The following is a 16,005-nucleotide window of genomic DNA, read 5'->3' on the forward strand; positions in this document are numbered from 1 at the left end:
ATATTTACACACAATTACTAAATGGTTGTAACATATTTACACACAATGCTTTGTTGTCCTCAACATGTTGGGTTTGCTGTTGGGTTTCAAACTATCACAAGGTTTTCGAGTTCTCTGTCCTTAGATAGCCTGCAGAGAAGAGTAATAGCTTATTGTTTTCAAGAGACCAAGACAGGTAAATTAAAACAATATGATGGGTGTACTATAAGCTTAAAGGTGGGATGTAAGGATAAAGGTGGGTATAGGGTTAAACGTGGGATAGAGGGTTAAAGGTGGGATAGAAGGTTAAAGGTGGGTATAGGGTTAAAGGTGAGATATAAGGTTAAGTTGGGATGTAAAGTTAAAGGTGAGATATAAGGTTAAAGGTGGGATATAAGGTTAAAGGTGGGATATAAGGTTAAAGGTGGGATATAAGGTTAAGTTGGGATGTAAAGTAAAGGGTGAGATATAAGGTTAAAGGTAGGATATAAGGTTAAAGGTGGGATATAAGGTTAAAGGTGGGATATAAGGTTAAAGGTGGGATATAAGGTTAAGTTGGGATATAAGGTTAAAGGTGAGATGTAAGGTTAATGGTGGGATACAAGGTTAAAGGTGGGATATAAGGTTTAGTTGGGATGTAAAGTTAAAGGTGGGATATAAGGTTAAAGGTGAGATATAAGGTTAAAGATGGGATATAAGGTTAAGTTGGGATGTAAAGTTAAAGGTGAGATATAAGGTTAAAGGTGGGATATAAGGTTAAGTTGGGATGTAAAGTTAAAGGTGAGATATAAGGTTAAGTTGGGATGTAAAGTTAAGGGTGAGATATAAGGTTAAAGGTGGGATATAAGGTTAAGTTGGGATATAAGGTTAAAGGTGAGATGTAAGGTTAAAGGTGAGATATAAGGTTAAAGGTGGGATATAAGATTAAAGGTTAGATATAAGGTTAAAGGTGGGATATAAGGTTAAAGGTGAAAACAAGGTTAAAGGTGACATGTAAAGTTCAAGGTAAAAAAATTCAAAGATGGGATTTAGGGTTAAAGATTAGATAAAGGTCAAAGGTGGGATATAAGGTTAAAGGTAAGATAAAGGTCAAGAGAAGGTAAAGGCTAGGATAAAAAAAGTTAAAATACAAGGAATGCTGTCTTTAGAAGATGTTTGCCATGCCAGTCCTGTGATCTGTGTTCATACTTCATCCTGTAACAGCCAATCAAAATCACTCCTTTCACTGACAGGACTATTGGCAAATCAATTTGTTTTCAGATTTGGTAATTTAGTCATCAACCCAATACTTAGATATTGTGGGTCAAGTTCATTATGTTTGGTTTGTTAGACACAAAGATTGGGAAGTTCTACCAGTAGGAGACAAAGACTATGAATGTATAGCAGGATATAAGATAATAAGCATGTATATATATATCAAGCTGTATGGCTGTGCATTGTGACACAGAGCAGCCCTAAGACAGAAGCTGTGTATACCAGTAAGTAAGGATGGTTTACACATTTACAACCATCTGATAGGGCGTTATCTTTTCCTGTCTTCACCTTCTGTATGTTGTACATGTGGAGGTGACTAAAACACCATCAAGGTCGAGGCTGGGTGTGGCAGGGTTTCACCTTGTCTTATTCCATAATCAGGTATTTTTATAGTGAAATGTTAGAAAAAATACCTCAATAAATGCTTGTGAAAATTACGCACTGGGGATGTTCTGTGTAGAAGTGCTTAATTCATTAGTTTTAGTTTGTCTGAATTCTGACGGAGTTTTTCATGCCAGCTACACCAACAAAGCAGTATACAAAAAAAAACAGTTGTCTGTATTTTGTGATAAACTGGATATAATAAAACAATTTGGTTTTTACGTCCTAAAGCTCTCTGCCAAATCCTGTTTTTATTAAGTCTTTCTTGCATGAAAAAGATTATAAAAGTCTTCGACTTACATTAACACTGTCAAATACAAACAGATCCTTCTTTTGAGAACAAATAACATAAATGATTATAAAGCTCACAGCTGGAGTGCAGATCGTGGCAGGCCATTACAATACTCAGCACTTTCTCCTTTGAAGCTGCACATCTGTAGCGTGTTCCGTTACAATCACAGAACAATAACAGTGTTTAAATGCTGTGAGTGACCGCCATTCTGACGGGGTGGTCTACCCCCTCGTAACCTCCCTTTCAGATCGTGTTTATTTATCTTTTGTGTTAATTTACAAGAAATTAAATGCATTTAAAAGTGTAATCTTGTAATTCAAGGTTGGGTGACTTCGATTTTTCTGTCAATGCATATATGTATGAAGTGGTGTTCCCCTTCTCATTCTGTTGAGATTAAATTCGAATGCGGCGTTTTGTATTAACCGTTGATTCTCCGCTATGTGGTCGGGCACACACAATACCACTGGATGCTTTCTCATATATTTTGTTTCCTGTCACACGCAGCACTTAATAAATGTTTACAAACGCTTCTGGTGAATCAGGATTTGTAAAATCTTATTGTAAATTTATGGCTACTACAGTAGTATCGGTGATATACCATTATATTGATGGCATGAAGGAAATCTTGATCCGGTGAAGTTATCTCCCTTGATGGTGATAATTACTTCCCTTGGTGGGCCGTTAAACCTTGTTTTACTGTACATTTAATGGATATATTCTCTCTTTATTGGTCGAGACCATGTAATGGTTATAGTTGTGTTTAACAGATGCAATTTACAAACAGCAGTGATAGAGTGTTTTCCTCAAAGTAAAGCATGATCTCACCATTATGGGGACTTAACCAGTACATCTAGGCCTGTCTTGTAATGTTGATGTAGAGGCTGGGGAAGTCTGATTGAGGAATTCACTACGGTACAAGTTTTTTACCACATAAAACCAGGTATGGGCAAGCTTATCATGTCAGCCTGGATTAAGTTTAAGTTTGAACAGGAACGAAATGGACTATCACTCGTGAAAAAAGTGTCTTTAACACTGCTTTGAACAATGTGTCAAGATTAAATTAAAGTTTTGGAGAGAAAAAAATCATAGATTTCTTGATAAATCATTTATTGTCTAAGTGATTTTAGAAGTATTGAAACAGAAAGAAAATTAATGAATATAAATATATTTTGCTGGGTTAATGGGAGGTTTTAAAGGGGGGGTGGGGGGAGATGATTTTCGGGTAGTTATTTCACTTGCAGAATGATTTTTTTTCTGAAACATTGTAGATAAGTTTGAATTCATAATTATCAGAAAATACATAGGGTTCATCACAGCTAAGTGTCTCAGCTGAAACCCGAGTCTGGCTGAAGCATGAAGCTAGAGTCGATATGATTTGGTGAGAGAGTTTTTGTAGCTATATAGAATAGAACATCCTTATCTATTGTTTGCTTCACTTAACACCGGCAGGAAATTTAGTTTGGCATTCAACAATAAGTGTCACCATTTTGGAGTGGATGCTGGAGTGAGAGGTTACAGTTTCTGAGTGGTCGGTACTTGATACTGGGTGTTGTAGTCCGGGGGAGTCCTGTTACATACTGGCACGGTAGACAGGCGCTGCTGGAGAGGGAAAAAACTGACAAACTTCCCGATGTAAGAGTTTTAGAATAATCAAATCAGACTAAAGAGGTATTATGGGTCTATCCTTGTGTTTTTACACTAATTATATTACAATATCACCTCATTAGAATCGTTATCTTCAATAAATGTGTCTGGAGAGTAAATTTCGTTTTGAATAGTCTGGCTAAGAGAATGCCTCGGCCCTAACCGGTCTTTTAGGTCGATAATATGTATTTCTTATATGTTTTTGTGCTGGTGTAGTTAATAGATAACGGCCTTTCACTTACTAAAATAGTTACTTTATATAAAGTCCTTGGCATTTCTGTAAGGTCATGGCTAAATCTGAGATTGTATCAATACCTTTACCTGCAGTAGACTTGCCTGACACTGAGGAAACGATAGCATCTGATAAAATTATCAGAGGTTGTAAAAACGTGAATTTTTTTCTTCTGATTGACAGATGTACAGATTTCGCTGGCTCGGATTTGCGTGCGAAATGCACGGGTCCTAATGATAAACTAATCTGCTCCAGCACAGAGCCGAGAGATGTGAAAAACCTAGGTAGAACTTCCTGTGTGTCGCCCTGGCCTGTCACCTAATTGACTGATTAGATGTGATTATCATAGAACCAGGTACAGTCAGGCAGCCGATTGTCGTGACTCGGAAATATGGTGTCCGTAAATAAGTCTCTGTAAATACTCATAGCTTTCATACACCTAATTAAAATCTTGTTGAAATTTTTTGTGTGACAATTTCGTAAAAGTGTCATCTAGGTGATCTTTATAATCACATTTTGAATACGAATAACAGTTAATCTATATGAAGGGCCAGGATTTGAATTGGTTAGCAATAGCGTACCGAACTTGATTTTAATAAAGCTGTAATGTCAGTTTAATTACACTTCTATCTAGTGAGTTTCAAGTCATCAAAACATTTTCGCCTGTCATATACCCGCACAGTTTAATAAAAATAAAAATCTCATTACGCATGTAATAAAGTTACCCTGCGTGATTTTCTTTAACAATACAAGGTATATAGATGTTATTTCTTCAATCTGAAAATCTTTTAAATTGAAATTGAATTTAAATGATAAATTATATATCCTAAAAGTGGGACGTAGACTCCTGACAACCTGAAACATTTTGTTAGCCACGGTCTTTATCTCAGTCCGAGATGTAGTCACCCTGAGGTGTTTTCTCATAAATTCTTAAGTAGACTTCAATAATTTTCTTTTTTGAGATATAAGGTAGTAAGTTACTGCTTCAAGATGGAAGACCTGTACACAAATATGGGGCTGATTTTTTTTTTATACCAAGCATGGCTATGTACTTTGGTAAATCATTTCTGAAAAGAAAACCATACCTTTATAGGAAAAAATAATAAAGATAAAATAAAAAAAACGCAATTAGCAACAGTTTCCTTAGTGTAAAACTAATAGGATTTGAACTATGGAACGGAGGTCTCCTGGCTCAACTGTGCTAGTTATATCCAAACGGAATTAAGGAGAGGTTACTGTGTATACAAAAAAACACAGTGTGGTGAGACAGGGGTCTTTAAATATGTTGTGTTTATTGTGAGAATGCACTTGGTCTAACACCATCTACCCAAATACTGCTGTATATACAAACTAGTCGTAAACATCCATAAAAATGTCCACTTAGTTTTTCAGTGGAGTATAAATCCTATCTCTCTTCTGATATAGATATAGACCAGGTGGGATGGGTTAAGTTTGACCGTAATATATGGCTACGTTTCAAGTGGTCATGCTGGTCATCTGCCCATCACACCAAACCTTCCGCCTATATTTGGTGTTGGATAGTCCATTTCGTCCAGAAAATGGGTTGAATTGGGATAGATTGGGGTTGATTTTTTTTCTATTTAATTAAAGCCTTGTGGACTGAAATAGAGATAAAATGGTGCCTTTGTATGTTGAGATGATGCCCACCTGTTCTCGTAAATCGTAGATCTGGATAGGTATAGAAGAAAGTGAAGACTCTACATCTATGTAAAGTGGTGGTTAGGTCAGCGGTACCAGGGCCATTGATCGCTAAGCGTTTTATAGGGACACAAAACACCACAAATTGAAGGGTATTTGTCGGAGGGAACACTTAATCCCAGCAATGTTTATCTACCTCCCCCTGCCATATACCACTCGCTCTCAATCAAATGTCAATTTCAGAGTTTTCATTGAACCCTATGATAGATAGGTGATGGCACATGAACATCGGTTTCTAGAGACTTGTCAAGATGAATCATATTCTACAGGTATATACTGTGGAAATTCAGATGGCATGTTCGGGACTTAGCTAGAGGAATGCGTGTGTAATGCATGTACTAGCTACAGGGACCAGCTTATTGGATCAGTGGTGCTAAGTTATAGATAATAAGGAACTTAACATACTGGTTGATGTTTTATAAGGGCTGTAGCCTAGTAAAGATACCTATATCATCACAATTGTAATTAAATTTCAACTGTTTCCAGTTGCTAACAAATTTGTCTTTAAATTCACATGCAAAACTCGGCAGAGCAAATTGACATTTGAAGTAGAAAATATTCTTCAATACCGTATGACAGGATAAAATTGCACCTACTTTTTAGTGTATTCAGTACCCTAGTGCCCTGTGACTCTAGCCAGTACCCTAGTATCCTGTATCTTTGCCCAGTGCCACAGGACCCTGTGTCTCTAGCCAGTACCCTAGTATCCTGTGTCTCTAGCCAGTACACCAGGACCCTGTGTCTCTAGCTAGTACCCCAGGACCCTGTGTCTCCAGCTAGTACCCTAGTAGCCTGTGTCTCTAGCTAGTACCCCAGGACCCTGTGTCTCTAGCCAGTACCCTAGTATCCTGTGTCTCTAGCTAGTACCCTAGTAGCCTGTGTCTCTAGCTAGTACCCCAGGACCCTGTGTCTCTAGCCAGTGCCACAGGACCCTGTGTCTCTAGCCAGTTCCCCAGGACCATGTGTATCTAGCCAGTACCCTAGTATCCTGTGTCTCTAGCTAGTACCCCAGGACCCTGTGTCTCTAGCCAGTACCCTAGGACCCTGTGTATCTAGCCAGTACCATATATATAGTACCCTGTGTCTCTTTCCAGTATCCTATAGTACCCTGTGTCTCTAGCCAGTACCCTAGTACCCTGTGTCTCTAGCCAGTACCCTAGTCCCCTGTGTCTCTAACCAGTACCCTAGTATACTGTGTCTCTAGCCAGTACCCTAGTACCCTGTGTCTCTAGCCAGTCCCCTAGTATCCTGTGTCTCTAGCCAGTACCCTAGTACCCGGTGTCTCTTCCCAGTACCCTAGTATCCTGTGTCTCTAGCCAGTACCCTAGTACCCGGTGTCTCTTACCAGTACCCTAGTATCCTGTGTCTCTAGCCAGTACCCTAGTACCCTGTGTCTCTAACCAGTACCCTAGGACCCTGTGTCTCTAACCAGTACCCTAGTACCCTGTGTCTCTAGACAGTACCCTAGTATCCTGTGTCTCTAGCCAGTACCCTAGTACCCTTAGTCTCTAACCAGTACCCTATAGTACCCTGTGTCTCTAACCAGTACCCTAGTATCATGTGTCTCTAGCCAGTACCCTAGTTCCCTGTGTCTCTAACCAGTACCCCTGAGGACCATGTGTCTCTATAGCCATCCTGCTGGATATGAATTTCATTGGCAGTTTGAGGTGACATAATTTTATCCCTGCTAGAAGCAATACATACTGACGAATTCTACTTCTACTAATGAAACATTGATTCTTGAAAATTCAATTTGCTTCAAACAAAATATGCATTATGGATAAACATTGGCAAGCAGGAAATTTAATTACAACAGCATTTCTAAGAAAGTAAATCATGACTAATTTGATATTTTGTTATTACCTTATAAAACAATGGAATGTCTGCAATGTAATAGAAATTGAGTGTTGTGAGAATAGCCAGTGGCATCATAAAGATTGCACTTTGAAAGGTTATTGCATATGTTACAGACAGAATTGTAAAAACGTAGCTGTGGGCAAATTGTCCGGCTTCGTTGTTGGGCAACATGGCGACACAATCATATTGATCTAAACACCACTGCTGTTGTACTTCATAAGCAGATTATTATATTTTAAAGAATCTGTCTCCTCCAGAGTTCTACTCCTCTAACAGAATTGTACGTGTTATAGCTTTACCCGGCAACTAATTCTATCGTTTGATTAGCTTTCTCTCTCACATGAATGGAGCAGGATAGACACAGAACCTTGTGGGAGCTCTCTAGACTACAGAAAGTGAGAAACAATATATCTGATTCACTTAGGAGCTTGAACGCACGGTCAAGGTGTCGCATTAGTAATATCTCATTGCCACGGAATCGCTGTAGGAAATAAAATGAGAGCATGATCAGACCATTTATAAGTCTGTGGCGAGTTTGTCTGCCTGGTGCGTCAAGGAACACAGACTGCTCAATAACAATGGTGTTCAAGTATGCAGAATTGATGCGAAAACTTGACTGTTGTACTTCTTCAGGAATGGTTACGAAACATTTCTCTCGCTAATTAAGTAGCAGTGAGATTATATGGAGAGCACTGCGACAATCCAGTTACTCTGCCATCCAAGCTCGCTAAATTGACAAAAACAATTTTGTTATCTGTATGTAAAACATGCAGTTTATCAAATGCATGTGTGGGAGACACGGGCCATAAATCTATTTGTGTGCTGATGTCTTTGTAGCGGGGTTGTTAAAACACTATTCGCGTGTGTGTAGCTGACAGAACTGTGATTGATAGGTAGAACTGTGCATCATGATCGTCACATTAGTTACCATGTATTGCAATGCATTGTGCATTGAATATTAAAATAGGGTTATCGTAAACTATTTGCTGATAGATTTCTCTGAATACATAAAATGCAGAGGATTAAGGTTGGTTAAGGGAGTGGGTGGGGATTGTGGACGGAGAGGATGAGGGTTGGTTAAGGGAGTGGGTGGGGATTGTGGTCGGAGAGGATGAGGGTTGGTTAAGGGAGTGGGGGGGGATTGTGGACGGAGAGGATGAGGGTTGGTTAAGGGAGTGTGTGGGGATTGTGGACGGAGAGGATGAGGGTTGGTTAAGGGAGTGTGTGGGGATTGTGGACGGAGAGGATGAGGGTTGGTTAAGGGAGTGGGTGGGGATTATGGAGGGAGATCAAGAGGATGAGGGTTGGTTAAGAGTTGCAGTAAACAGTTCTATCTTTTGTTAAGTTCGTAGGTGTAAGACTCTATGAAAGCAATAGTCTGATTAGTCAAACCTAAGGATGTCACTAATGACCAAAGACGATTGGAATGTCCCAGAGCATGTTGGGTACAGTAAAATGTCCCAGAGCATGCTGGGTACAGTAAAATGTCCCAGGGCATGTTGGGTACAGTAAAATGTCCCAGAGCATGTTGGGTACAGTAAAATGTCCCAGAGCATGCTGGGTACAGTAAAATGTCCCAGAGCATGCTGGGTACAGTAAAATGTCCCAGAGCATGCTGGGTACAGTAAAATGTCCCAGAGCATGCTGGGTACAGTAAAATGTCCCAGAGCATGCTGGGTACAGTAAAATGTCCCAGAGCATGCTGGGTACAGTAAAATGTCCCAGAGCATGCTGGGTACAGTAAAATGTCCCAGAGCATGCTGGGTACAGTAAAATGTCCCAGGGCATACTGGGTTCAGTAAAATGTCCCAGGGCATGCTGGGTACAGTAAAATGTCCCAAAACATGCTGGGTACAGCTAAAATGTCCAAGAGCATGCTGGGTACAGTAAAATGTCTCAGGGCATGCTGGGTACAGTAAAATGTCCCAGGGCATACTGGGTACAGTAAAATGTCCCAGGGCATGATCGATACAGTAAAATGTCCCAGAGCATGTTGGGTACAGTAAAATGTCCCAGAGCATGCTGGGTACAGTAAAATGTCCCAGAGCATGCTGGGTACAGCTAAAATGTCCAAGAGCATGCTGGGTACAGTAAAATGTCCCAGGGTATGCTGGGTACAGTAAAATGTCTCAGGGCATGCAGGGTACCATTTAATGTTCAAGGGTATGCTGGGAATAATAAAATGTATAAGGGAATGCTGGGTACGGTGCATGCTGGGTACAGTTAAACATATCAGGGTATGCCAAACACTGCAAATCACTTTTAGGTCGTAAATATTTTCCTATTTATCGCTATTGTTCTTTGAACTCTGACTTACTGGTGAGAATATTAATTCACAAAAAAACCACCCACAGTAGTTATAAAAATAACAGATCTGTAATTACCCTTGTATATATATATATATTTTAAAATTATTACTTTTATGTAATCGGGGGGGGGGGGGGGGGGGGGGGGATCAGTGTCAAGATTGTCTGCATGACAATGTTACTTTTTTGCAAATGATGGGAATGCATGGCCTTGTAGAAATAAATGAGCTTGGGGAACCAATATTAATATCAACCAGAATCTTGTCATTGGTGGAACCTTCTTCCCACACAAGTCACTGGGCCACTTGGGTATCTCCTGACATAAATCTAATAAGTTATGTCTGCATATCAAGGAGATTAAGGAGAAAATGTGTAGAGCAAGACGGAATTGATTAGACATGGATCTCCTCCTAATTCTGAATAACGTGAACTTAAAGGTGAAGAAAAATGTATGAGAACCTAACAAGGAAGCATTATTATAATGCATCAATATGCTGGCTAACAAAGAGAAAGATTTCCAACTAGAACTTAGCATCTGCTTCATAGCACTCCAGGAAGAGGAAAGTAAAGCATCAATTGGGATCAAGAATATGAAATATCAGGAATAGATCTCGTCGGAATTGCTTTTCAAAGTCTGGAAAAGGAAGAACATAAAAATTCTCAAACATCAGCAGAGCAGAGGCAGCAAATCAGTAGTCACTTTAGCAATGGAGGAAAAGGGTGCCAGGAAAGAGAAAGAAAGCATGGAGGCCAAGATAACAGCAGAAGTAGAAGAAACAGTAATGTGGAACAACATCAGATATCTGTATGACAATATTCTTCTCCCGATGAGAAAAACTATCAGAAAAGGATCTGCCCAGTAAAACATAAAGGAAAGACACTGAATACACACGAAGAGAAGATAAGTGGAATGTTGAGCATTTCAGGAATATGCTGAATCAACCACTTGCTATAAAATGGTAGACATAGAAAGCCTGTCAACTGACTACAGGCAACCAGACAACATACCTACAGAGGACCTCAGAGAATGTGTTGAAACATCTACACGATTTCTGTGTGAATTGTCTGGTAAGATCCGTAAAAAAATGGAAATCAGAAATGGAAGGAAGGATATCTGGTAAAGCTACCCAAGAAAGACAATGTGAGGATTTTGTGACAACTACAAGGAAACAATGCTACTATCCGCATCATCAGATTTTCTGACACAGATCACCAGGCGGAGTGAAAACACCACTACTTGGGAATGACAACGACACTGAAAACTAACGGCTCAAGCAAGCATTTAGTACCTTGTGTTAACAACACCTACGGCTGTCTGTAAGCAGAACTTTTATAACGAGATCTTAACTAATTGAAAAAAAAGCAATTAAAGTGGTTTCCACAGGCAATAGATTAAAGTTGTATCATCATAATCTGGAATCGTGTTCGACATTTCTAAGACACTGGTCCGTAATATAAAGTGATGGATGCTGCGTAAGGCATAAAAAATAATAGTGTTTTTCACGATTTTCTTCACTGTCAATATTATCAAGGAATCCCAAGTATTTGCTTTTGTTCGATTCCGCGGCAGTCTGATTGATCAGAAATGCATTTGAAGCAATTTGTTATTATTTTATTAGATTACAGCATAATTAATCGGAAGCCAATTTCCAAATATCTGGAATTATCTTATTACAGTATTATTACCATTATGGCACGTTTGCAGATGTTGAACATTTCATTGAATTATATTGCTACCTAATTAATCGGCAACAAATTACTGGATAATTTTTATAATCACACTATTCGCCCGAGGTAACATTAACGAGGCTTATTAACTGTTTGTTACATTTTGAGGAATCTCCGATTCACACACGAAAAACTGTCTCCTTCTGGGATCTGAAATGAATTTAGGTCAAATTATCAAACTTCAACCATGTTACTGTTATAATTTAACAATAACTAGTGGAATTATTAAGAAGTCTGCTGTTCTTTAAAGGAATGAAATCATTTTTTAAAAAGTGTACATGCCCGAAATTTAATTCTGCTGTTTCTAAAATTACTAATTATGTAAATACCTAAATCTCTTGCCATGTGGAGTTGTAGGGGGTTTACTGTTACTGTTGTGTTACTATTCATAGGAGCACAATATCAACAGTTGTAAACATCTGTTATGTGGAATTAATGGTTAACTGTGAGTAAAAATAAAATGACTGAAAAAAGTATTTAGTAATTTTTTATAGTGACTTCAATTGACCTTATCTTAATCAATTATCAACTAATCAGCTAAATGATGAATTATTGAAAGAAGGAAAATAAATGTAAAAAAATCTTATACTGATTTATGTGCAATTTTTTTTAAATTCCAATAACAGGTTTGACACTTTGTACAAATTCTGTTTATGTCATTGTGTTCCCAGCCTAAAGTAACACGCCCTTACTGCTCTGATTGAAACACCTGTACAGGTGTGCTTTGATACCGAAATTTGAATACTGAATATTTGCATAACCCTGTAGGTCAGGTAAAATTCAAACATCTTTTGATAATATAATTATTTGAAGTCGAAAGTAATTTGCAACTATGACTGTTTAAAAGAAAAGTGACTGTTATTTAGTATGAACAGCTGTTTTATATGTGTTTATTTGATCCTGAATGTCATTCAGTATATTGGTTTTTGAACAAAAGTAGGTACTAATGCAATTATACGAATCAGGATGTAATACAAGTTCATGTTTCTCAAGTGATTGATAAAGACAGCTTTACTTTTAGAAATATTGTGTAGAACAATATTGTTACCACCACTGAGTTGTAAACCTCTCTGTAGTGTCCACCTCTCTTTAGTGTCCACCTCCCTATAGTGTCCACTTCTCTATAGTGTCTTCATCTCTATAGCATCCACCTCTCTATAGTGTCCACCTCCCTATAGTGCCCACCTCTCTAAAGTGTCCATTTCCCTATAGTGTCCACCTATCTATAGTGTTCACCTATCTATAGTGTCCACCTCTCTATATTGTCCACCTCTCTATAGTGTCTACCTCTATATAGTGTCAACCTGTATTGATTATCTCTTTGTACAACAAATCTAGAGATGCCATCTCTCAGCAGCTGGAATATAGAGACCAGTTAGGCTTAAGAAACAGCAGTTTTGTCTTGAAAGATTAAGTTGTGATACATACTAGTTTTCAAAAGTGAAATCTGCATAGAAAGATGACCTCTTATTTAAAAAAAACTGTCTAGAGGATCAAGTTAAAATAAATCCTATTCTTGGGGTCCTCTCCATAATCTATCAAAAGAGACCACATTTAACTCTTTCCGTATCGCAAAACGGTGACACAGCATATATTTTGTTGTCTTCTGCACACTGCATCAGTAAGGAAAGAGTGAAACAGAACATTGAAGATCACACTTAGGCAAAGTGTTTGTCCCTGCTTCCCTGGCTGACATTGATACAGCTCGGAATTGTATGTACTGAAATGCAATTATATGTGTTAATTTTACACCGATATTTGCCAGTCATGTTATACTTAGCTGACATTCTGTAGTGTGTCTTCATGCCATAGTTGTGTAGAACACTAGTGTTGTAGCTTGTAAGCTGAATCAAAAATTATAATTGATGTTGCAAAAAAAAATGTCCCTACGACTTGAAATGTAGACATGTAATGCTTGAGAAGTAGAGGAGAACATTACTGCCCCAAATCTCTGGGAATATCTACTACCGTCAACACTGGGAGAGTATAGGTTATGGTACATCGTACATGACAGTGCATAAATCGGAGACTTACACCAACGAGGAACCTATTACAGGGCGATACAGTACAGCTAATACATAATACCAAAGACTGCTACAGAGAAATCTGTCAAGGATGTGATTCAGAATACATGTATGTCTGTGTGTAAGTATTAGTACCCATAGCCAGCGTCACCAGATGTTATTACCAAGTTGTAGTGAAGTGTGTATGGTCAGTACAGAGTCTGATTATGTAATTATACATAACAGATATACACCATAAGTATTCAGAAGTAAGGTAATCGGTGGTATGTACCATAAGTGTTTACATGTAAGATTATAGGCCTCATCATTGTGCGAAAGACAGGGAAGTGTCAGTACAGTGTAGTTATGTTATTTTTTTTGTACCGTAAGTGTTTTTTAACTTAATGTATAGGCGTCATCATTATTGGATATACAAGGAGGTCTGATGGCGGGCTGCTCTTATTTCCTGAGGACTCCAATGTTGGTTTATGTCGTCCGCTGATATTTAGATTCAGTGGCTGAACTCGATTGTGTCAGGAGGCTTGTCCACTATTGGGTTGGTATGACAACACTTTGAAATTTCGGAGGTATTAGGTAAGGTTTGTATTGTGCCAGATATATTAGGTTAATGTGGCCAAGTTTGTGTAGACTTGACACCTAGCTGTCTCACAAAATATAAAGGTGTGGCCAGGTTTGTGTAGACTTGACACCTGTCTCACAAAATATAAAGTTGTGGCCAGGTTTGTGTAGACTTGATACCTGTCTCACAAAATATAAAGTTGTGGCCAGGTTTGTGTAGACTTGACACCTGTCTCACAAAATATAAAGTTGTGGCCAGGTTTGTGTAGACTTGACACCTGTCTCACAAAATATAAAGTTGTGGCCAGGTTTGTGTAGACTTGACACCTGTCTCACAAAATATAAAGTTGTGGCCAAGTTTGTGTAGACTTGACACCAGTCTCACAAAATATAAAGTTGTGGCCAAGTTTGTGTAGACTTGACACCAGTCCTACAAAATATTAAGTTGTAGCCAAGTTTGTGTAGACTTGACACCAGTCCTATAAAATATTAAGTTGTGGCCAAGTTTGTGTAGACTTGACACCAGTCCTACAAAATATTAAGTTGTAGCCAAGTTTGTGTAGACTTGACACCAGTCCTATAAAATATTAAGTTGTGGCCAAGTTTGTATAGACTTGACACGTGACTCAGAGATGCGAGTTTCATCCCATGGTCTCATACTAGACCTTCAATTAAACTAAAACAAAGTACTTGGTATTTGTAGGGCTAAAGTTGATTTTAATTAGTGCTACAGAGACAACGATTTCCCCAAACCCATGTAGGACGTGTGATCAGAGTGAGGCTGAATGATTCAGGAGATGAACCAGTCTCGTGGGCTTCTGGCTGGCTTTGTACTTATAAAAGCCCTACCTCTCACGTTTACATGATAATATTACTAACGAGAACTTGTTTAATTTGTATGGCTCTGTTTACTCAATCAACATTAAGGTATTTCTCTTGACAAATATGTAATCTATGGTTTACAGTTTTAGCCCACCTAGCCCAAGTCTGTATATCCTTGTACCGTGTTGTGGCAGCCATCTTCTCGTCATCAAATTTTACGTTATGAAATATCCTGGTCCAGTTGGGTACAGCAAAATGTCCCAGAGCATGCTGGGTACAGTAAAATGTCCAAGGGCATGCTGGGTACAGTAAAATGTCCCAGAGCATGCTGGGTACAGTAAAATGTCCCAGGGCATACTGGGTTCAGTAAAATGTCCCAGGGCATGCTGGGTGCAGTAAAATGTCCCAGAACATGCTGGGTACATACGGGGGATGACGTGCAGGGGCAAGTAACTAAATAGAGAATTGCAACTCTTCAAAAGAATGTTATTTTATTATTGGGAGTCTAAATATTGGTGAAAAGTTTGCAATGTGCGATGTGGCTGCAGATGATGATATTATCAGTTTTAATTTTAAAATCTTACATATCTAATAACTATATGTGATGAAAAGACAAAGAGTATTACATACCTGATCTCATCAAAAGAAATGTAGTGCAATATTTCAGGAAAAAAAGGACCAACAGAGAAATAAGTGTAACTTTTTAAAACACTTTTCTTAAAGAAATCACCTGTTCTGTAGAGTTCCAGAAACAGGAACATTCATTAATATTATTGATTTTTTTTACCATTATCTTAACTTGTGCATCTAACTTGTTCATTTGAAATATATATTGAAACTGAATATCTGCTGACCTATAGATAGCTACAAAGACTTATACAGACAAAAATCAGCTGGGTTATTTCGGCCAATTGGACCTCTTGTTTTGCTCTGATAGTTGAAATGGGAACTGTAAATAGATTTAAAACTTTTATATGAAATGACTTCCTTAATTTTTTAATTGAACAGAGACCTGTCATTTAGGTGAAGCTTTAATATTTCATTAAACAAGTGGCGGGGACATTATCGACACATCTAACAAATCACAGTCAGACTTATTGAATATGAACGACATTTCTGACAGATCTCATATATTTATTTTTGAGTCATTGTCATACATCAAATACTTATGTAAGGCTGGTAATCTTCACAGATTTGATGAGTAAATAG

At 38.3% G+C, this 16,005-nt stretch overlaps 2 protein-coding genes across 6 annotated transcripts in view; both read left to right on the forward strand.

Moving 5' to 3' along the window:
• The window catches only part of LOC110465485 (heparan sulfate glucosamine 3-O-sulfotransferase 1-like), a 165,391-nt gene that overhangs the window by 92,118 nt on the left and 57,268 nt on the right, over positions 1-16,005 (forward strand). The window lies entirely within an intron of this gene.
• LOC110465483 (heparan sulfate glucosamine 3-O-sulfotransferase 5-like) overlaps positions 1-16,005 on the forward strand; it is a 100,994-nt gene that overhangs the window by 37,931 nt on the left and 47,058 nt on the right. The window contains exon 1 of one of the 5 annotated variants that reach the window (XM_021521331.1): positions 13,360-13,537. The exons of 2 other annotated variants lie outside the window; for them this stretch is intronic. The gene's annotated coding sequence lies outside the window, so the exon portion shown is untranslated. 2 more of the 5 variants (XM_021521330.1, XM_021521329.1) reach the window with 2 other exon arrangements.

This window comes from Mizuhopecten yessoensis, unplaced genomic scaffold, assembly GCF_002113885.1.
Source record: "Mizuhopecten yessoensis strain PY_sf001 unplaced genomic scaffold, ASM211388v2 scaffold11083, whole genome shotgun sequence".
Taxonomy (NCBI): domain Eukaryota; kingdom Metazoa; phylum Mollusca; class Bivalvia; order Pectinida; family Pectinidae; genus Mizuhopecten; species Mizuhopecten yessoensis.